Source organism: Ambystoma mexicanum, chromosome 14 (assembly GCF_040938575.1).
Source record: "Ambystoma mexicanum isolate Mex_15411 chromosome 14, UKY_AmexF1_1, whole genome shotgun sequence".
Taxonomy (NCBI): Eukaryota; Metazoa; Chordata; class Amphibia; order Caudata; family Ambystomatidae; genus Ambystoma; species Ambystoma mexicanum.
In genome coordinates, this window is record NC_090940.1 from 124,725,316 (window position 1) to 124,750,070 (window position 24,755).

The window sequence follows — 24,755 nt, forward strand, 5'->3', positions numbered from 1 at the left end:
GTTACAAAAACAGATCAAAATCAGATAGCTATCGTCCCTCAGTAAAAACACAACGAACTCCAGCGTGGTTCAGTGTGTTCATTGAGAGACGTTGTACATTAGAATGCATTCGCTTTTTATACATTTGGTGGGTGCGATGTCCAGCCCCACTTCGGGTTAATATACCTTTTAATACATCACCAATCTAGGGTTCGTGCCAAGTCTCAAATAACCACATATAACTGTTTGTTTGTTTGTTTGTTTATTTTATTTGTATGGCGCTCCAAACCCGGAGGTAGAAGGGCGCTTAAGAATATGGTTACAGTGTGCATACTTCGTACAGGTTTATAATATATACATATATATACAGTGGTTAATAAACAGAACATATGCAGTGCGTACAATATACAATTTTAGAATAAGTACAGTGTCTAAGCCAGTATCCGCACGGGTCTAGAGTTAGTGGTGTTATTCTTTGTTTAGCAGCCATCTGATGACCTGCTTCCTAAAGATCTGGAAGGATTCGACAGTTTTGATGTTAAGCGGTAGGGAGTTCCAGAGTTGGGGGGCCAGCACTGAGAAGCTTACCCCTCCCGCTCTTTTTAGGTGGAACCTGGGCACTAGTAGGCAAAGAGTGTTGGAGGATCTGGTGAGTCTGGTGGCAGGTTTCAGGGTGAGTTTATTAGCTAGATAAGGTGGTGCTAGGTGGTTGAGGGCTTTGTACGTGAGGCAGATGATTTTTAGATCAATTTTTTGGCGTATGGAAAGCCATTTGCAGGCTTTCCTAGTGGCAGAGATATGCTCTTGTCTGGGTATGTTGAGGGCTGCGCGTAAGGCGTTATTTTGTATTACCTGCAATTTATTGAGTACGGATTGATTAGCGCCTAGGTACAGGCTGTTACAGTAATCCAGTTTGGATTGTATTAGGGCCCTGGCAAGGGTGACGCAGCTGTTGGGTGATAGGAAGGGTCTGCTGGCCCTAATGAGCTTGCCGGTATAGGCAGCAGCTGAGGCGATCATATTGGTGTGTTTGCTGAAGTTGGAGTTGGCATCTAGATAGAAACCCAGGGTTTTTACGCTTTTGGCTATGGGAATGGGATGACCATCGATGGTGATGTTATTATAGCAAGGGTCAAGTTTGGTTAGAGTGTTGGGGGAGCCGACAATTAGGAGCTCTGTTTTCTCATCATTCAGGCAGAGACCATGGGAGGCCATTCATGCCTGAATGATGGAGAATATTTTGTTGATCCGGGAGGAGTCTTCTTGGTAATTACCGGAGATAGTGAGGAGTATCTGGGTGTCATCTGCGTAGTTTGTGTAGGTGACACCCAGATGATCCAGTTGGTCAAATAGGGGCTTTGTAAATATGTTATACAAAGTGGGGGATACACAGGAACCTTGTGGGACCCCGCATGTGATGGGGGTGGGGTCTGCTGCAGCTGTGGTGGAAAAGACTTGTATGGTTCTGTTAGCCAGGAAGGATTGTATCTATGTGATGGCAGGGGAGGAGAAGTGGGCTGCGGTGGCAAGGTGATTACAAGGACCTCATGGCTGACCAGGTCAAAGGCCGCTGAGAGATCAAGGAGGAGTAGGATAGCGACATTGCCTTTGTCTTTAATTTCATCAATCTGGCTTTTGAGATCAACAAGGGCGGTTTCAGTTCCGTGTTGAGGTCTGAAGCCAGATTGACGTATTCCTAGCAGTTGGTTGGATTCTAGGTATTCCTGAATTTGGATGTAGGCGACTCTGTCCAGGATTTTCAGTAGGAAGGGGACTGTGGTGATGGGCCTGTAGTTTGTGGGTGTGGCCGGGTCGAGGGATTGTTTTTTCAGGAGGGGGAGAACCCATGATTGTTTTAAGTTGCTGGGGATGGAGCTACTGGTGAAGGATAGGTTGATGAGTTTGGTGATGAAGGGGGAGAGCTCTCTGGCTGCATCTTTTATGATTTGAGCCGGGCAGCTGTCTCCTTTACAGTTAGAGGATTTCAGGGATGTGATGATTTTTTGAACTTCCGGTATGGTGACTTTTTTGAACGAGAAGCCTGCGCTACTGTAGTTAGGTGTGGGTGGGCTAAGGTTGGTGACATTGTTGTTGAGTTGTTGCCGTTTGTTTTCGATTTTAGTTTGGAGTCCTAAAATTTTATTGATGAGGGCGTTCTGGATGTTGGTGCACCAGGGTTTGTCTTTCAGGCAGGTTTCCGGGGGTGAAATAGGGTTTTCTAGTTCCTTCAGAATTTTGAATAATTCTTTAGTGGAGGATCCTGCCAGAGTGATCCTGGTGTTGTAATTATCTTTTTTGGTCCGGATTATCTCGCTTTTGTAAAGTGAGGATAAGTTAGTGAGGTTGGATTTGTTTACTGCAGTGGGGTTAGTCTTCCAGGTGAGGTGAGCCTTAGCTTTCTTTTTTCTAAGTAGTTTGAGCTCAGGGGTGTACCATGAGTTCAGATGAGCTGTGGGTTTAGCTTTGCGTATTTTCAAGGGGGCAACGGTGTCCATTGCTTTGGCCATGGAATCATTGAAGGTGTCAATCAGCAGGTTTAAGTCAGCGTTAGCTGGGAGGGCATTGAGGGTAGGTAAGACCAGTGGTAGTAGGGCTTCAGCAGTGATGTTGCGTTTATTCCTGGTGGGGTATGCTGGTGCCATGGGGTGCTTATTGGGCAGTACCTGATTGGTGTTAACCTCAAGGGGGATCATGTGGTGATCGGTCCATGCCAGAGGTTGGGGGTCTTTGCAGGTTGTGTTGCAATTGTGGGTTGCTACCCAATCAAGGGTTCTGCCTTTTTGGTGGGTAGGGAGTACAATGAGTTGAGTGAGACCGTGATCGGTTAGGGCATTGGCCAGGGATGCAGCAGGTGCGTCGTTTGGGTCTTGGTAGCCGAGGTTGAAGTCTCCGAGGATCATGAATTGTGCTGTTGGTTTGGAAATTTTGGTGATGAGGGATGTGATGTCTTCTTCGAAGGTCCCAGGGGGACCTGGGGGTCTGTATATGAGGTGGATAGTTATCGTGGATGTGGGGGAGGTTTGTAGTTTGGTTGTGAGTAACTCGCAGGAAGTGAATGCGACTGTGTCGGTTAGTCTGAGGCCTAGAGCGGATTTGGAAATGATTGCTACGCCTCCACCTCTGGCGTTAGGTCTGTCCGCTCTGAGGATAGTGTATTTGTCTGGGATGGCTAGCGATAAATGAGGTCCGGACGCCTCATGAAGCCAAGTTTCTGTTAGGGCTAAGAAGTCAAGGTCATTGGTAAGGATGATGTCTGCAATTTCTGTGGGGTGGGCAGCCAGGGATCTGACGTTGAGAAGGGCGCCTTTTAGTGGGGGAGGAGTGGGTTTGCTTGGTGCAATGTGCTTTGTATTAGTTTTGGTGTAAGGTCTGGAGAAAGGTTTAGAGTTTGTGGTCGGGAGCCTGGAGCCTAATCTTTCGTTGCGGGTTGTGATGTTGGGAATAAGGGAGAGGGGGGTTGGTCCGGGCGGCTTAAAGCGGGTGAGAGGTTTGGTGGTCGATTTGGTTTTGTTAGGCTTAGCAGAGGGACTGTGGTGGCTGTTGGTGGGTAGGCAATGGATGGCGATGGATGTGGAGGTGAGGGGGTGGTGGTAAGTGGAGGGGAAAGGGGGTGTGGAGGGTAGGACCGGAGTGGGGCAGGGGATGGGGTGGTGTCTGGGGCACCCTAGTTTAGCCAGGCCGTCCTGATGGGCTATGTAGCTATTGTTGCTACAGGGTACATTGTCCTGTATTAAGCAGAAAGGGAACATGGTTAGGGCGAGCCAGAAGATCATGGTCTCTGGATAGCGGTGGAGTCTGGTGGTGTTGGAGGGGAGCAGGTCAGACTAAGATAGATGGTGGCTGGTTGGAATCGGGTAGAATCGGTCAGGTACAGCCTGTGCACTATAGTATCTAGGTTGGATACAACTAGTTGTGAGGTTGGAGCATACAACAGGGCACCTAGATGTGACAATTCCTGACATTGACCAAAATGCATATATCAGAGGGTCTGTTAGCGACCATAGGGCACAACTCAGTTCTGGTGGTCTGTGTATATCTGCATTGCATCACAGTATGGTTCGAGAGAGGTGTGCAGTTGTGAGCAGTGTGTGCGGAGGATTAGTTCTGAGTACAATTGTCATAGTGGTTGGGCAGCTGCAGTGACTAAGGCAGTGACCATAGGGCACAACACATTCTAGATGTGGACAGTTATTGACCATAAGGCACAACACAGTCTAAAAGTGGTCAGTTATTGACCATAAGGCACAACACATTCTAAATGTGGACAGTTATTGACCATAAGGCACAACACAGTCTGAATGTGGTCTTCTATTGACCATAAGGCACAACACAGTCTAAAAGTGGTCATTTATTGACCATAAGGCACAACACAGTCTAAAAGTGGTCAGTTATTGACCATAGGGCACAACACATTCTAAATGTGGACAGTTATTGACCATAAGGCACAACACAGTCTAAAAGTGGTCAGTTATTGACCATAAGGCACAACACATTCTAAATGTGGACGGTTATTGACCATAAGGCACAACACAGTCTGAATGTGGTCTGCTATTGACCATTGGGCACAACACAGTCTAAAAGTGGTCAGTTATTGACCATAAGGCACAACACAGTCTAAAAGTGGTCAGTTATTGACCATAAGGCACAACACAGTCTGAATGTGGTCTGCTAGCGACCATAAAGCACAGCACAGACAGTGAGGACAGTTAGTATTCATAGCCAAGCAGGTATTAGGCTCTATAGAAGGACCAACACTTGCCACCGGAGTAAGCGGGCGAGTGGAGAGCGAGGCAGCAAAAGGAAACAGAGTGGAAGATTGAGTGATATATTGTGCGTCTTAGCAACCAAGGCCAGGTAGGCTGCAGTCTATGGCTAGAACGCCTGCTAGATTCAGGGTCTATAGCACTTAAGATTAGTTTACTCACATGGCCAGGTGGGTATAAGGAGGCTTGAGAACATTGGTACATCAGTGACGCCACTTTGGTCGAAGAAGCAATTAATGGAGTCCCAGGATAGTTCTGCAGACGAGGTGGCGAGTGTTCCAGAGCCTTTACTTGCCAAAACTAAGGGTCAGCATCTGTGGCCCAGGCTCACAGTGCTACGAACAGGCGCAGGAACAGGCCTTTGTATGGCCTTCGGACTGGCCGCCGGCGATTCCGCCTGCCGGCGGATCCAGCTGATGGAATTGAGGCTCAGCCTCGGTTTCGCCTTTAATGCATGTATCAACAAGCGTATGCAATAACTGTGTATTCTAAAGTTTTCCATGCAGACCTTCTTAAACATTAATACAATGTAGTTAAACAGATGTTCTTCGTTCAGTATTTGGTAACATTGTCTCAACATATGCTCGTGGATTAGTTTAATTGCACGAGTAATCCTTCTACACATAGGTCAACAAAGGACAAGGTCTCAGTTCACGACCTCAACAAGTGGCCTGCAGGCAAATTACAGCGACTTTCGAGCAGCTTGGTGTAGGCCAATATCAATATATTTATTACAATAGGAGGAACAATATACTTTCTATTTCGACAATAGCTGCCTTGCAATTCTATAAGACATGAATTCCCTGTGCTCCTCGATCATTATCAAGGCATCTGCATGCATATGACTATGAGATACATAACAGGAGAATTGTCTATCTTTCAGCCAAGAGAGCCTTAGCTAATCTTCCGCTTTCAATCAAACTCATCAAAATGAAACAACTTAAAAACAAGTATAAGAATTGGATAAGATCAAGAAAAGCCCTAATAATCCAACACGATACAGAACAAATGCTGCAAGCCCTTGCCTCCAAAAATTCAGCTGTAACATGGGTTCTCTTAAAAAGGGTGAATAATGTCACACAAACACCCGTCCAAATAAATGCTGTCCCTGAAGGAATCTGGGACAGATACTATCACACTCTATATTCTTCTACACCTCTTTGTAGCTTCGAAGTGGGAATGATATCTAATGGCAGGACCGAAATAAGCTTTAATGTGGAAGACATTATTTTTTATATCTCTAAACTTAGCTCTTTTTAGAGCTCCAGGACCAGATGGCCTTAGCAATGCAATGCTTAAGTGCCATCCTGAATCATGGGCCAAGATCTTGTTCAGCATCTTCACTAGAGTAATATAAACTCACCAAATCCCTCCATCATGCTGCAAATCCATAGTCGTCCACATTTATAAAAAAGGAGATAGGCAGTCACCAGAAAATGACAGACCGATTGCACTCCTTCATGCACCAGGCAAACTATTCGCCCATCTAATCCTTAGAGATTTCACTTGTTGAATGCAATCAATGCAGACACACAATCCTTTCTAGATGGGATTTGTTGCTGGGTTGGGCATGTCAATCAACCTTCAAACTCTTCATCCAATCAAAGCAAATGAGTTCCAACTAAAACTACCTGTTTACATGGTGTTTATAGATTTTAAAACAGCTTTTGACTCTGTGTCTAGTAAGTTATTGATGACGAAATTAAGAGATGATGTTTGCCCGGCCAGCATCCAATTCTGGATCTTGCAATTTCATGTTAACACCACTATCCACATACGCTTAACTTTGGATGGCAGATTATTGGCTCCCATCCCAACCTTCAGACGCATAAAACAAGGTTGTGTTTTGGCCTCCGCTAAAAAAAAAAAAAATCGGATATGTGATATCACTTTGAGAGGATTATATCTGACTCGCCTAAATTGGGTCGACAAGCAATCCCCTGGGATATTATGCTGACAATCTTGTTCTACTTGCTAAAACTCCCAGGGGCTTGCAACAACTCCTCACTAAATTGGGAAAGTAGGCTGATCTAAATTTGCTCACAGTTAATCTCAATAAATCAAAGATTTTCATATGTGCGACCAAACATCTCATTAAAAAAAAAACTTCCTTTACTTGGATTTTACAAGGAGAACCATTGCAAATAGTTGATGAACATCGATACTTGGGCTTAAATACAAACAATCATGTATCAGATTGCCCATATCCTCTCAAGTTGAACAGAAAAGTTTGAACTGCTGCCGCCCAAGCTTGCATCTTAAATGCAAAATATGGCAGATTTTATTTTGCCCCTCTTTTAACATTTTATAATCAGAAAGCCGTCCCACATATTGTATATGGGGCTGAAGCCAGAGCCTGCCGTGCAGAATCCTTTTGGCTATGAATAGAAGGATATTTTTGGAGTCAAGTTTTATCTATCCTGCGTAGCCAGCCGATTTGCATTCTGTGCCATGAATTGGGTTTACGAAACCTAAACAGTCTATACATGTGGAAATTACTTTCATTGTATAGCAAGTGCTTGTTGCCCTCGAATTCAGGTTCTTTGATGAACATGTTATCCACATAGGTTAAAACTGCGGACCACAAATTGATGTCGATCTGGAAACAAAAGATTCTTGAGTATATGACTCTGGCAGTTAGATCATCTGACCTTTTGCAATGGAATTTTATCAGAGCTAAAGAAAAACTTTGGATTTCCACTAAGGAACAGTGTATGAAGTATCAAAACTTCAAAGAAGACCTATTTCATCCAAAATGTTTTCATACCTTAGAATCATACTGTGTGTAATGTGTTTTCAGCGCTTCTCTTATGATTACCTAATTGCAACATACGAATCCCTGTGGAATAGACTATTCAACTCCCAGCAGACATCTGTTAGAATTACATATTATGCATTTTTTAATATCTCTTAATGTAGATTAGATTAATCCTTTTTAGTGAACCATGTAATCAGGAATTTTATAAAGTTATTGTTTTCAGAAGATGTATGTAATGTGATATCTAATCAGTTAACTTTTCTTATTCGATTCCTGAAGACTATTTTTTTTGTCAATGATAAATTGTGAAAAATGCAATAATTTTCTTTGTTACTTATTGAAAGCTTGATTTTACTTCAACTATATCAATAAAAATAAATACAAACATTTTAAAAAAATATTTTTATTTACATACTGTTTGAACAGATATAAGTTCACTTCTGGTATTATTCACACATAGGACCACAGTTGAATAGAAACCAGTGTTCATGTGTATACAAAACAAATAGGCCTTTCCCTTTAAAGGTTGTCATTTTATATGATGAAAATAAGTCTTTTAATTATGAAGAAATGCAAAATGCTTGGCTTCACTTGGAATTTCTGGATTACCGTCTTGTGCTGTATAGAAGTCAATGCCCCATGCTGCTATCTGTCTCTATAAGTCGAAATTGTAACTTTTCATATTTTACGAAAAGCAGCATTTCCAGCCACACATGCCTTTTCCCATTCATTGGGCATATTCAGCAGTTTTAATCTTTCTGGTACATTCCCTTTCACTTGAGCGCCTGTCCATGTTAACACAGTGGAAGTAGACCAATTTCTCTCATTTCACTAGGCCTTATGTTGGAAATCACTGTTTGTACTGGCTTTTATATTTCAATGGGACTCTACATTAGCCAGCTTCACTCTCACAATAGGGGCCTAGCATGGCCTCTTAGTCTCCGTCGCTCTGGGGCTGTATTTTCCACCCCAAAGCCCTATAGTTAAGATGTGTCAGAGTTACCTAGGATAACTTTTGACATGTGTGACGGATTTGGCCGAAACCTTGCAGACAATGTTGTACATACAAACATAGACAGGTGCAAATCACTATTTTTTACAGTTTCCAATGCAATCAATGTGTTCCCTAACACTATCACTAACCAGAAGCACACCCTATCCCTGTAGAGTGTGCTGTCCCTAGGCTTGAGGTGGTGAACCGCCTATCTAATAGTATAGGAGAAGAGAGAAGCTATCCCTACCGCAACATTGAATATTGAAAAATGACTAAGAATTAGCAGATATCCTGTCCCATAGCTAAACGCACGGCTGGACATTTAACGTGGGAATATTCAGTGAGTGGCAGAATACCATGATTTATTCACCCTCAGTGAAGTATGTTCATCCTGTGCAGGAGGAGTTATTTATTCCTCTAAAAATAAAAGGTAAGACCCTAGAATCTCTTTGTTCATGTTTTTTTTAGGTCTTCCTCATAATAAAAATGTGAACATCATTGCATTTCTCCAACAAATGAAAATGTCACCAATCACGTGTCATCTAGACACTGGGCATTTACAGGTGTTACTTATACTCTGTATCTCAAAGGTGACTCAGAGATATCAGCAAAATGTAGTGGTCGACCGGTTTCGATGACTTTATTGCTATAGTCGTCTTCTTCAGGACCAATTTCTTTTCAAAATGCAGCCAGTCATCTACCCATCAGATGAGGTGGGGCATCCAACCCAGCCTGAGAAATAAAATCAGAAATTACAATTTTTAGCCAGGTTTTGCATTATGAACACATTTTCAAACAAGCACTATATGCTGGTGTAACTGTTCAGAGACAGTAATCATTCAATTAATTTTGCCCTGCTCCAACATGCTGGGTTCATATCAGACAGAATTACTCTCTCCCACGTTCCTTCCAGGAGAAAAGATCAATATACGCCCCAAAAGGGTCCTCACTTTCGATTTTATATTTTTTATTGAACCCTTCGCGTAACAACACATTTTCAAAGAAGGCATATTTGTTTACTAAGCGGTCACTGTCAAATAATTACCTTATCTCCCATCCCGCGTTTCTTGCGGGCATTTTGTGCAGGTGGTCATGGCGGTCCCTTTTGCAGATCTGTCTTTTTTGGCTAGATGTAGTTACAGGAATACATCCACACACAGAAGCAAAGGAATAATATATCTTTTATCATGTTGCAGTTCTCCGTTTTTGCTGCAAAAATTTGCTATTGCTAGTAACCAATTCATGTGTCCCAAAGTACAGTTTTGTGAACACGCTAAACTTTGTGATAGTCTAACATGGGCCCTATCTCTAAAAGGCTTTCTAGAATTTAAAGCGCTTAAACAGCAATTACGCTAACTTTTCGTCACATCTTTGCCGTATAACGTCTGACCGCCTAGCGGTCTCTATCCCATTTGCGTCGTTTAAATGCCTGAGTGCGGCACCCCAATTCGATGTATGTTTATGGGATTACTGCATGTGGACCGGGTTCATAGTCTCATACTCGCTTTTACTTTGTAGCTGTTCAGAGGAACGTGTATAATGCAGAGAGGCTCCAATAGGAATCTTGTGCGTACACCACACAAAGTGTTACCCCAGTAACCGGCTCACGTATTTATCGTGTCCCAGCTCGTATGTGGCTTGATGCTTCTCAAGTACCTCTATGGCGGCCATCTTACGAGGCATTCTATATTGCAAAACACTGACGGGTCTTTCATCGTTCGGTATGGCATTCCATGAACACCATTGGAGCTAGTTGTGAACTTTCATGATTATTACAGTTAATCTCCTTACTATTTAGTTTTCATAGGGAGTTAGTCTCTTAGCAGTCATTTGTAATACCGTCAGTCCATGGGATGCACTCCGCATAGCTAATATAGGCAGAGCGCTTCCATACTACGATGTAGAGGTATGTGTAGGGTCATTATGATGTTTTTTGATGTATCACGGGCCAAGACACGCAAAATCTACCTTGATCAATGAAATTATACCAAAATAGCCAATGTGTACAAAAATGCATACAAATTACTGGCATCTACTATTCTACATTTTTTTTAAAGAATTTGCATGGCCCATCCGTTATTTAAAAAAGACGGGAAGGCGCATCTACTGCTTCAATACGCATCCAAGCCAGGTCCTAAGGTTGTCCCTGTTTACTCCATGTTTACTCCATCGTTTGTGGGAATACCAAAAGCGAGTGACTCGTGTACTTCTCGATTCTAGCCTTTGCACGCAGTTGCCCAATAGATAAAGATCCTTGGGCCCCAGGCGGGGATTGTGGGATTACTGTCAGTGTCCCCTATTCTCAGCAATACGTACACAATGGAAGTTGATTGATCACAGTCACTTCATCAGAACTAAATCATTCCACCGCATTTCTTCGTTCGGACCCTTATTCATGGTAATTACCCCCTCTGTGAGGTGGAATAATCTTCTCGAGTATTGTCCATTTAAGACATTCTGCTGTATGTCCCAATGATATGAAATGGGCTACCAAAGGTGCAGTCAATCTCATGGCCCTGATGCAACATCTCCCACCTATTGTAAAACTAGAGCTACTTGTACACTGTCTCGGCCGCTTATTCTGTGTTTTGAATTTGGCTGGGTTTTAAAATGCACTTGGAGTACTCAACTATTGAGTATTGTTTTTGATGCTATTGTTTTTGATGCTATTGCTGTAAATGGGGCCCTCCTCAACAAATGGTCATGATCAACGAATGTGTGAGTTCACTCTGTTAAGGTCAATACGAGGACGCTAAGCTCCCCATATCCTTCAATTCTATGAACTCTTGTTTGGAAATGCCAGCAAGAGTGTAGTGGACATGAGAAAAATGTAGGAATGGATTGACTCAACAAAACAAAGCACAGGGTAAAAATATTTGTATTATGGATAAATGTGCCTCAAGGCTATGCCTAAGGCTAAAATATTCGAACTCGGGGACATCATGCAGTCCTATTAAGTACTAAACTAGCAAACAAAGAGCACATATTTGGGTTTACTTTGTATACCACAGATCACAAACTAAATTGCCAATCACCAGGCGACAAACAGCGAAGTTGCACAGACTTGGGAGTGTTTTTTTAAAAGGTAGCAGAAAAGCTGAATCTTGGTTCACCTGGTTACATTATAGCACAGCTTCATAGTCAAGTCACATGTCTCTCAGGGGACTATTGGGTGAATTATCTGATGGAAGAAATGGCTGAATATTTTTCAACAGTTATTTCAAGTGCATGGAGAATTAGACCACTGCACAACCAAGGGTGATGTCAGCATCCCAGAGTACCTTTCGCTTCTTTCTTGTATCTGATGGGCACTTGTTCTCCAATGCAAGAGCTCAAGTTGTCTTTCCTGTTTAAAGAAAGCCACTTATTATTCAGTTCATTTCTGAGTCTCTGCATTTTCCAATTAGATTAGACACCAGAAGTTGTAGAGCCATTATTAAAAATGGCCTCTTAAGCACTTCTTCTAGCACTTCTTCTGAGAGTTGGTCAAAGAATCCTTAAGCTGCCCCATGCTAGTGTACAGGTGGTTCGAGTCCTTATTGCAGTTGGGGAGATTGCATCTGACCTCAGGAGAAGCCTGGAAGCATCCCAAGTTTAACCATTAGCATTAATTAAAAAGAATTAGAGCTACATAGCACATTACAAACTTAAATGTGGCATGGTATTATTTAGTAGCGAGCTAAGCGCTGGCCCCTGATATCTGTGTGCAGCCTGCTGAGGCAAGTTTGAACCCTGGCAGGGCCAACTCAGCCTTTCATCCTTCCGATGTCAATAAAATGAGTACCACTTTGTGGGATACTAATGTCTTCTGTCATTTGAGAGCTCTGAGACCTATGGGTGGTTAGTGCTATATAAGAAATACATTTTTATTGTTGGCGGCACTGGTGGTTGTGAACCAGATAACACTAGTGATTGACTCCTTGTATTGGTGAAGTGTGGCTGTCAAATCATGATGAGATGTCATTAGCATTTGTGCTACTACTATTCTGCTCTCAAGTCCTGCTCCTACTATTATAAAACCACAGTGGATTATGGGAGAGCTACATTTCAACATGGCTGAGAGCTGCCAACCTGGCAATATTGTGGTTCCCCCCCCACTACAATAGAACAGACACCATGAGTATTCTTTGGAATTTCTCTGCTACCTGAGAGGTGCAATTATCAGAAGTTGGCATTCACCTTATCTTCCCACCAAGCTAGCACTGGGGAACTCCTTTCCCTCCTCCCACCAGGATTAGTGCATGTTCCTGTGCTACCCCCACCCACCCCATACTCATCTCTACTACAGTTATGCAGAGTGCATGCATAGGAAAGGGGCACCGCCGAGATAGAAAGCCATCATCAAGCCATGGAAGGGTCTGGTGGCACTAAAATAATTAGGTGGTAATGCCCCATCGCAGGTCTGCAGTGACAGAGAGTGACCAATGTGAGTTATGTAAGGTGTTGTGTTAAAGAGAAGGAGTTGTGGCATGCATGCTTTATGCTTCAGTGTGTATGGCCTGTCTCATGGAAACCGGTGTGGGATGCCTATGCGACTAAGCAGTGCATAGCCTGTGAGCGGGGTGCCACCTTCAAGCATGTCGGTGATTGTGCATGCTTAGCATGTATTTTATTTGTGAGGCTAGCCTGTATCTCCTGTCTGTGTGGATGCTAGGCTTTGTCGATGGAGTCTGCCATGCCATGTGTCATAAGTGAGAAACAGGGGTGATGCTACAAGTGAGTCATGTGCTGACTCCTCCAAAATTGTCCCATGCATTTTCATCGGACAGAGTCAAAAGTTCAATTTTCTGAACATTTCTATGGGACAATTCAGCCCACCTGGATGTCTTAAAGGCACCTTATTCTTCTCAACGACCCAACTTCTCCTGATGGTCTCCCCCACAGCACCATGAGAATAAATGAACCCTTTGTTCAAGTTTCAGCACAAAAGCACTGGAAAATGTTTAACATGACACAATGCCGTGGAAGCGGAGGTGGGTGGGTGGTGGTGGCTGTCAGGCCCCAGTAAGGCAGTGAAGCATGCTCCAGTGTTCTGTGAGGTCTAGCCGTAGCCCACCCTCCATTAAAGCCCCAAAATATGTATCCCTGGGTGACCACAAACATTTTCAGACAAATCTCAGGAAAAGCTGGAATTTCCACAGGACTTCAATGACCCACAGTTCAAGGTGGGTAGAGTTTTTCCAACACTAGTTCACCCATCCCCTAATACTTACCTGTACCTGTTAACTGATGTTTTAGTTGAGCATCTAGGAAGTGATAATACAATTTTGCAAAGGGAGCCTTAGGTGCTGAACTGGGGATAAAGAGTTTTTTAAAACTACTTTATGGAATGGAAAGTGGACTTAGGCATTCCAGACTTAATATGGAAGAAAATGGCAGGGTTTGGCAGTTTATGCTAAGAATCAGGCACCACCCTAAGGTTTGACACACTGGCCCTACATTCTTTTCAAGCTGCATCTCTACACCCCTCGAGCCCACATGATGCACCTGACTCCCTGAACAGGTTCCAACAGGACCCAAAGGCTTGGATGTATGGCAAGGTGCACACAATCAAGTATTTTACTAACTACAGCTGTTCCTTCTGGCAGACCCATTCTGATAAGCCTAGCGGAAACACTGGGATATTGATCCATCCCTATGCCTGGAGAAAGCAAATCGAAGATTTACCACATGCATACGCCAAAATGCTGGAAAGAACCACAATTTTGGTGGTACTAGAGGGTCATAATGATGACCGCCCACAAAGCGTGATCAGTTCCTACCTGGTGTAGGAACCCCATGTGCCCCTGTGGCATACCTCTCAAGTGGTCTTCCCACACAGCATTCCGAAACCATGCCACAACCTTTCTCAAACACCGCTGGCAGGACAATGAGGCAGATGCAGAGAAAAAGCATGGAAGGCTAAGAGTATTTAGAAATGCAGTCTATCTCATTAAAACTATCTGACAATGTAGTTTCCCCAGGCACGTTTTAGCAATTTATAAGAATCCTTGAAGAGAAAAGATCAGGAACTTTCAGCTCATTGCCTCTGCTGTAGAACATGCCCTCCCACCTATTATGCTTTTTTCTGCATCCCAAGACGTCTTGAAGGACTGCATAAGATGATGGTAATTATATGAATGTGGAACTAGTGCCCTTCAAATTAGTAGGACACTTAATGTTGTTCTCAGTAAATTAATCTTAGCGCTGTAAAATGTGCTCCAGATATTAGAAGTCAGTAGAGCCCGGAACAAGAAAAAGAAAATATCCTTTATCAAGGTAAACTTGGGTGCATTTGTGGCAGAATGGGCATGTTAGAAGGCAGTAATTTTGCGGGTAGTTCTGCCTCTGAGCAGGAAGCCTGCCAATCGGATCCTCCTGTCACAAAGCTTCATGCCAGAAGCATAGTACATTCATGTGCCTTTTCTTTGCCATTCTAATATAAAACAAAAAATGCCTGCAGTGGCAACAGAGCAGGTTCAAAGGACACATGTTTAAAAATTGGTAAGGCAGGCGCTCTGTTGCCAGTCAAGTTTAGCTTCTCCTCCAAACGCACGTTTTCATGACTCCATCAATCTTCAGGGAGGCTGTGTTACTTTGCTTTTTCAGGCGTGTCTTCATTTCCTTTTCAGGTGTGACAGGTTAATTGACTCTAAGGATTCTGGTACTTGTATTTTTCGCACTTTATTTTTCTTTCAGGTGACTGGAAACAACTCCCTCCATAGCACAAATCTTCCCCTGGATAGGGGGAGGGGGAAAGCCATGGTTGTGGCTCTCCATTGTAAGGCATAATGGCCCTGCTTCTGCTGCCTTTTGAACCCGACCTCCTGGAACAATGTTTAAAAATTGGTAAGGCAGGCGCTCTGTTGCCAGTCAAGTTTAGCTTCTCCTCCAAACACACATTTTCATGACTCTATCAATCTTCAGGGAGGCTGTGATACTTTGCTTTTTCAGGCATGTCTTCATTTCCTTTTCAGGTGTGACAGGTTAATTGACTCTAAGGATTCTGGTACCTGTATTTTTTCGCACTTTATTTTTCTTTCAGGTGACTGGAAACAACTCCCTCCATAGCACAAATCATCCCCTTGATGGGGGGAGGGAGAAAGCCATGGTTGTGGCTCCCCATTGCAAGGCATGATGGCCCTGGGGCTGCTGCCTTTTGAGGCGCTCTGTTGCCAGTCAAGTTTAGCTTCTCCTCCAAACGCACGTTTTCATGACTCCATCAATCTTCAGGGAGGCTGCGTTACTTTGCTTTTTCAGGCGTGTCTTCATTTCCTTTCAGGTGTCAAAGGACACATGTGCATTCCTGAGTACAGCCTGCTGGGGACAAATTGCAAGCAGGCGGGGGAGAGGGGTGGCCTTTGTATTCAAAGACTACCTTTTGAACAAAAGAATACCAATGAGTCTCAAAAGGACCTGGTGGTACGATCAACTGTAGAGATAAGCCCTGCTTCATTTAGCAGGGTGGCACTTGAGGTCACACAGTTATACAGCCACAAAGCAATTTGGTGTCTTATAGTTATCAACCTGGACCAGAGCCTTATCCATGGCAGGGGTATGTGAATTACACTTGGCTGGCCTGCATCCCAAACAGGCATCCCTGGGTGGAGGCCAGGAAGCTTCCACATTTGTGATGCTTCTTTGACTAGATATCTCTTTTCCAAGGCAGGAATTTCCATGATGGGGTTGGCTGAGGACCTCAAGACACAATAGGTTGTACACTAGGGTGCTGACCACCAGATTCCCCTTTAAAGTCAGTAGACAAATGAAGTGGGCAGAGGCAGAGAAGCCAGCAAAGAGAGGTAGTGTGAGGTAGGGGTTCCACCATTTTGGTTTCTGCCAGTGTTCTCTACAACTTCCTGCCCACCCAATTCCAACAGACGAGTCACTCTGGGTATACTGTCAGATGGAAAAGGACACTTGCTACAACAGCCGTAATTGAACCTCCTAGTACAGGCCTGCTTTGGACCAATCTCCTGTGCCAGTTTGCCTTTATAAGCAGGTGAAACTCTCTCCTTAATTGATTCATCTTTGGATTCCTGCAAGAAGAAGAATGATTCACTGGACCACTCTTAGGAATAGAACCTATTTCTTAGTCTTCAGTCATAGAGGTGACCACAGAAGGCACCCAAGACAGAGGCAAGCTCTGCTCCCTAACAATTCCCAGATAACAGTGCGGTGACACTGCCTGTGGACAAAGGCCTCTGCTGCCTGTGCACTGGGACCAGCATCCTGCTAACTGGAAACCATGTACCTCCTGTCGGTGCCAGATACATTCCTGCTGTGAAAGTGCAGAACTTAGCTTGTCCCTGAAGACCCTGAGTTGGGCCTCCCAGCAACCCAGAAGCAGTTGGAACCCTGTTCCATTGCCTTGAGGCACCTTCAACCCTGTTCCCTGGTCCATTGACGCAGACCTCCTCTGCTTGACCGTATCACCAGCTCGACACCTTGAAAGCAACTGAATCGAATGCTGAGTGCCAACGTGACCTGCTGGAAGCCATTGACTCACATGTCTTGAACGCTGAATTGACCCAGCAGAAACATTTTTAATCGTTGATTTGACTGCCACCTGGAACCATTGGAATTTTTTCACTTGGTGTATGATATCATAGGTTATTTATAGCGTGCTTAATACCCAGAGGTTTCTAAGCGCAGACCGGGGATCGAACCTGTGGTGCTCCGTGTCATCTTACTTCCGAGGCAGCACGTTGCCCCTGAGCTATCCTCCCGAGACAACTGGAATGACCAACTCGAATGCCAACTTGACCCAACAGGAGCCTGCACATTGAACTGACTTGATGCCATCTCACCAGTGGGACCGTAAAAATTCAAACTTCTCGATGCTGACTCAATTGCAGTAAAAGTGCAGTAAAAGTGCCTAGAAGCCGGGCTCAACACTGTTGAGCCCAAAAGACAAGACATGATGGTACTGTTGCGGGCTTTGCTCCACAGCCCACCTTTGAGGGCCCTATTGACTGATTATAACCCACTTTCTACCTTTTTGAGAAGACATATCAATGGCATTGCCACTGAGCATTGTCTGTCCTACACCCCTGCCTTCACCCAGAATCTGCATTCTCATGCTTTCCTTTACAGGGTTGGGTGTTGAGCTTTTTTGTTTGGTTTTATGCATGTTTAGTTTGATCAAAGGATCCTAACTTTATATAACTTTGATTGGACATTCTTTTATTTTGGACCCTCTGCACTAATGCTGGTTGGGTTGCTACTACTGCCGCAAGCTGACACCCATTCTAAGAGTATAGTTTGCCCTCAGCCTACGCTACCCTAAGAGGCAAAGGCGGTATACTGTTTTGCTGCTCATTGTTTGCCCTTATGAATGGGGTCACTGTTGCATTGGTAGTAGTGTGGGGCTTAGTAGGGGATTTAATCAATACTCATTCCTGTACTCCTGCACAGCATCAGTCACTCTGTCACAGCATTCAACTTTTGCCAACAAACAACTCAGATCTGGGTACACAAACAAAACAAACTACTGAAGTCTAGATGTCACACTAGTAGGGTTTTAAAACAGGCAGTAATAAAGCGCCAAATAACGCAAGTCAATAGTCCGAGTGAAATAGCTTTTTTTTTTTGCCAGAGCCAAAAATGCAGAGCTGTGTTTTATTCCTAAAGAGGTTGATTGACCCTTCATGTTTCCGATCTTCTGCCTTTCCCATTAGTCCCACCATATGTGGGGTTCACAGGAGCACCCCAGGTTTTCTTCTTTATTCTGTTGCAGGTGGAGTAAAAAAGCCAGCAAACAAGCATACGGCCTGATTCACAAAATGTTTTGTCAATTGGATGCACCAATTGAAAACGCCTTGTGAATCAGGCCCCTCGAACAAAATCGACATTTATTCGATTGAGCAAGACTTCCAATTTGACACCAATTTCAATGGCAGGAAGCGATGGGCATCAGGGGCCAGATTACAGAAACTTTGCACCGGTTCAAGTGCAAACTTGCACGGTATTAGCACTAGGGCCAAGTTTGCCCTATTTTTAAAAACACTGGGACACATTAGAAAACTATCACACCATGACTGGTGCAGTTTGGCATATTAAAAGCACCAGGGCAAAAATCTTTGTATATAGTAAGCCACATTCTAACTAAAGCCAGCCATAAGCGACACGTTTGTACAGTCCAAGCAGCGTGTCCAAAATTGGTTCTCTTGTATGCGCTCCTTAGAGTACACAAAATGTTCCAAGTGCATTTCCTACTGGTTGCTCAAAGAGTGGCATTACGCCAAGATGTAGTCTCCAGGTAACTCCTGTTTTTACATAGCCGGAAATGAAGTTTTGGTTACTGCAATATCATACCAGGGGTCAACCACTGCCAAAGTAGGCAACCTGTCCCTTCTCATAAGCAATACTATTCTTCTATGAGAAGGTGATGTGAACAACAGCAAGTATCTCGGTGGAGGGCTTAGAAATGTATGGTGCAAGCGAGCAAAATCACAAAGACTATGCAACGAATCACATATTCCTGGTTACAGACCCCCCTCCGTCCCATTCCTGGGCTCTGAGCAAGTCCCCAGCTAGGCTTCCAGTTAACCGCCTGGAAGTATTTTTCACAATCTTTTTTATAACTAGCCCTTACTGTTCATGACCTCACCCAATTTATTTAACACACAACATGCTGGTTGGGTCGTTGCTTTTATATACAGTAAGCCTTTTTTGCTAAGCACACAGGTATTAATGGTATTACCCAAATTGACCTTTTACAATTGACCTTTTGTCCTAATTGACCTAATAATAGTGGTCCTATTTGACCTTCTGCACAATTGACCTTTACCTTTATTTTACTTTTTATATATATATATATGTGGGTTGGGTTTGGGGTAATAACTAATATAATGGGATTGGGTAGGGGGTTGTGAATCACTGTACAATACTTTTGGTCAAACTTTGTTTTTGATAATATGTATATTTGTTTATAGTCTGTTTAGGCCTAAGAAGAAGAGGAGTCCATCCTCGATACGCGTCGCCAATTGAAAGCAGACTACTGGCAACATTTCCTCAATTTATTTTCTTTCTCTGTAACAACATTGTGATTATTTTTGTCTTTGTATCCAATACACTTTTGTGTTTTTACAAAATTGGTTTTGTTTGAAATTCATTATTTATTCATGGACATTATTACCGTAATGTTATAGTAGTTGGTTTAGCCAACACATAATAGTGTGCAGGGGACGCGAGGGTTCAAAAGCTTGAATCTTCTCTTTCTCTATTTTCACTCAGGATACATGCCCCAGAAGGTAATCGCTGAGGTAAGCGGGTTTCCCTCACCCAGCCCTCTGGGGATACCTCCCGCTTACCTCCAGCACGGGGAGTCCATCCGATGGCAATCCCCGGGCGGGGGACACGGGTGTTGATGATGGGTCTTTGCAGAGGGGAGGCTGCCTGATACCAGACACAGGCAGCCACAAAGTCATCAACCCTGTTTTCCAGTTTGGCAACCACACTTTGAGCCGCAGTCTGGCCTTTGTTTTCGCAGTGCCCTGGTGTCCATGGTGGGCCAGGGAGATCACCTCTTTGACCTTCGACTGGGGCACAACAATCCGGTCACTTTTCAGCAGCAGGCTGGAGGCCGAAAACAACAGCTCCTCCCTCACCCTCCAGAGTTGCTCGAGTTCCGATCTTAGTCTCCTGGGTGCGCCCGGTCAGGGATTTCAGCACAGTTTTCCATGAACCCTGCTGCATAGCCTGCTTCAGGATCCGGAAACATTCGTCCTGCGCCGCTTCCAGATCTTCAAGGGGCATGGCATTCGGGGTGGACGCTTCCACCACCAAGCGAACATGGTCGTCCGCTTCTTCGGCACATGTGTCCTGGTTCTCCCCTCCACGCCGGTGGCCTGGATGATGACCCAGCCAAGTTTGGAAGCAGAGGTTTGTGGTCTGTCACGAACATCACGGGTGGCCCAGGACATAGAGTCTGAAATGCCTGCAGCCCAACAACACCGCCAGTGCCTCCCATTCGATTTGAGAGTACCGCTGTTTTGTATTGGACAGCGCCTTACTGGCATAGGCCACCGGACGGACGCCTCCGTCCCGATCCACTTGTGTTAGAGCAGCCCCCAGGCCAAAAGAACTAGCGTCCACAACGATCTCCGACGGCAGAGCTGGATCGAAAAAAGCCATGGTGTCGTCAGCCGTCAGCAAACTCCTGATATCATCAAAAGCCGCTTGTTCAAGTGGGCCCCAGTTCCAGCTTGTGTCCTTCTTTGTAAGGGCCCTCAGTGGCTTCGATCTTGAGGCAAGGTTTTGGATGAAACGGCCACAGTAAGTCACCATGCCAAGAAAGCTCCTCACATCGGACACAGATTCCGGTGGTTGAGCGTTCTTAATGTCCTGGACTTTCCTTGGATTCGGAGACACGCCCCCCTCCTTGAAAACAAATCCAAAGAACTCAATGGACGGGCGCAGAAATTCACATTTCTCCCTGTGGAGAGTGAGGCCAAGCGACTGCATTCTTTCAAATGTCCTTGCTAGCCTGCGCAGGTGGTCGGCCTCAGTCCTGGCAAACACTAGAATATCATCACTAATGTTTAATACGCCCCCCAGATCAGCGAGGGCGCCCCGGATGATATTCTGAAATGCCTCTGCCGCTGATGTTACACCAAACCTGAGCCTCTTATAGGGATAGAGCCCCCGGTGGGTGGTGAATGTAGTAATGTACCTTGACTCCGGGAGTAGGACTACCTGATGGTAGCCGGCCCGGAGATCGAGTTTGAAAAAAAACCGAGCACCCTACACCTCCGCAATGATGTCATCAATCGTTGGAGTGAGGTGGCTCTCCCCCTTGATGGCCTTGTTGGTTAGCCTCATATCAACACAAATGTGGACAGAATAAGGTTGCTTCGGCTTCCTTGCCACCACAATTGGGGAGACCCACGGAGTTGGACCCTCCAGCTTCTCGATGATGTCCAAGTTCACGAGATTGTCCAACTCTTTATCCACCTGCTCTCGAAGATGAAAAGGCACCCTCCGATGTTTGAGGGCAATGGGCTGCACAGACTCATCTATGTGAAGCCTCACAGGGTCACCAGCCATCTGTCCAATTCCATTGAACAACGCAGCGTACTTGTCCAGGTCGTTGATGTCCTCCAGATACACCGAATATGTGAAGCTGACAATGCCGAGGACCTCCGCTGCAGCGCAACTCAGGAGAGTGTTTGTGCTCACCGGCGTTACATAGAAGCGTGCTGTGATCTGCAAGCCATCATGCTCTACTTTTGCTACAAAAGCACCATCCAGCGGGAGAGGTTCCAACTCTCCGAAGGCAAAGATGCGGGCCTTCGGGCTTGGGTGGCATGTACATGGCGTCATAATGTCCACGGGCCATCATATTAACTGACACACCCATATCCACGAGGACCGGGACCGATGATTTGTTGACCTTCACCATACGTCTTGGCTGCCGCCTGGCCTTCGATTGGAGGACACCCACACTTGATACAAAGAAGATGATCTCTTCGTCTTCCTCCTCTTCTTCTTCCACTGGAGGACACTCTTCGCTCTGGCCAACCTGAACTACACTCGGTGGGCGATTCTGACGAAAGAATCCAGACCAAACCGGGCCTCTGGCACCATCACAGGCAGGGCCGCCTTGCACACCCGGGAGAAGTGATCCGCCAGGCCACACCGGCGCATGTTTTACCAGCCGCCGGACACTCAGCAGGGTGGGGTAAGTCATACCCACACTTCTGGCACGACTCCCCTGCTCTTCCACCTCTGTCACAGAGGCCAGATCCAGTTCTTTTGGAGCCTCTTCCACCTCCCCACATGGCACACACCTCCTCAGTCTTGACTGGACATTTGCCAGCCTCGATCCTGGACGCCCATGCTTCGGACACTTCGTGGCATCGTCCCAGCTCAAGGATATGGGCCAGCGTGGTACCGGGCTCCCTCAGCACCTGCCGCCTTAGTTTGCCTGAAGAGCACGCTTGTATGAGCATCGTACAGATCATGTCATCCGCATCACCCCATGCACATGCCAACGACAGGCGCCTGAGGTGGTCATAAAAAGTGTCCAGGGTCTCATCCTCCTTCTGCTTTGCGGACAACATTACAAATCTTTCGTAGTCTGCATTGGCCAGGGGCAGAGAATGAGCCTGGAGGGCAGTCTTCGCACCCGCATAGGAACCATCGCCCGGTGGTAAGGACTCAAAAATCTCCTGAACTGCAGGTCCGGCCAAATAAAGCATGGTGGCCAGCTTGCTGTCGTCGTCCGTCTCCATCGTAGCCCTGAAACACATATCGAGGCGGTCCACCCACTTCTTCCATCTGGCCCCCAGACTGGATGACGGGCCAGATACATCGAATTCGGGGATCGGCTGCAGAGCCGCTGGGGCCCGTGCTTGGGCCACGACAGGAGGCGGCGGCTGAACAACAGGTTGTGCCGCTGGTAGAGCTTGAGGCAGTGGAGCCTGAGGTGTTGGGGCCTGAGGCTGCACCGGAAGTTGGGGCTGGGCTGGAGGCTTCTGTTGGTACATAGGTTGCCCACCGTCCTGATAACCAGGGTCGTTCATGGGTTAGAGCGCACAGGCACCCCAGCATGGATCTTGGGGCCGCAACTCACTCTCACCACCACAGCACAGTCTTGACACCCACACAGGCAAAGAAAAGTCCAACCTGGGAGTGAAAATGATGATGGTAAGGCTGTCACCCCCACAGAACACCCCATGCACTTCTACAGCAGCTGGACATGATGATGAAGAGGATGATGAGATGTAGAAGTCCTCAGCAGCAGCAGCTTGGAATGATGATGAAGTGGATGAAGAAAGACGAATCCTCAGCTGCACAGATAGTGCTTGCATGTACAAATGCCCCAAAAATTGAGCCAAGGAGACAATGGGCTAAGCAGGCCCAGCCATTTCAGCCCTTCACCTCACTTACACTCGACGTAGGAAGCTCAAAACTCAAGAAAAGTCCAAAGTTCTAGCATAGAATTGCAGGCATAACTGCCTGCTAGCAGTAAGTCCAAAAATTAAACCTGGATGCCTCTCACCGTTCGCCCTAGAGCTCAGCGAGTATCCACGGCCAAAAATCTATAATTGCCACCAGCCGCGTGGTCGATGCACGGCCTACGGCATGAAACGAAATTCAATTGAAATTCCGCTCTGAGAAAAAAATTGATATTTCAATCACTGCCGGGCCCAGGCATTATCCCCACCTCATCGCCACTGTTGGGAGATTTCCAGAGCCCCCTCTTGCGGTCCCCGTAAGTCCCCAAGCAGATGACAGAGACACGGAGACATCCGTACTGCTTGGGCTTCCCGTTCGCACTGCCGCGGCCGGGAACGCCCCCTTTATTTATACTGCACGCGGCGGCGTGCAACATCACACCGCCGCGTGCGCTTCCCTTAAAGGGGCAGTGCCACAACCCTGGTGTCTGTATGCAGTCGAGTTATGTAATGAAGCAAATGTTCACGGGATCGCGTTTCTCCATTAATTTATCCCACAATCTCTCTCTAATAAAAGTGCTGAAAGCGACTCGATAAATCATCAAACAACGCCAAAAGCAGAGGTGTGTTCTTGGTACTGGCGTCCTGAGTCCAAGTATTTAGCGCCAGTATATAATGAACTGTAGAAAAACTTGCTCTAAAGCTTGCCTGATACAGACTTAGTAGCCTTTCTTTGCCAGCCCGGACCATGATTTCTTTTAACATGAATGATGCAAATATTTTGCTTGGTATAACCAATAGTGCTAACAACCTGTAGCTAACAGGATCATTCCTCATACCATTTTCAAACACAGGGATGAATAGGACATTCTCCAATGAATCAGATATACTTTTGTGCACCACAGTTAAGTACCAAGGATGAGTATGCTCCTCTTTCTTGCATAGACTTGCACAATAGCCTGGAACTTAAGGGGTAATCAAGATAAATAAGAGTGAGCCCCAATAGTCAGGATTTCTCTTCAATACCACATTGGCCAGCCCGACAGGCCTCAGGGCTCGCAAGTTCTTTAATCAATGTATAGAGGCTAAAATATCATCTTTGTCAAAGTTCATACAATGAATCATGGCACTTGTCTCAGGAGGATAGCTCAGGGGCAACGTGCTTGCCTTGGAAGGAAGAGGACACGGAGCGATATGCTTTATGAATAACCAATATCACTGTTTGTAGCCCTCACCTGCGCTGCACTCTTCCCATGCTTCAGGTTTAAAAATTGAATCCACTCTACTACTTTTATGGGGCCAGGTAGATAGCACAGGGGCAATGCGCTCACCTTAGAAGCAAGACGACGCAGATAACATAGGTTGTAATTACCAATTAC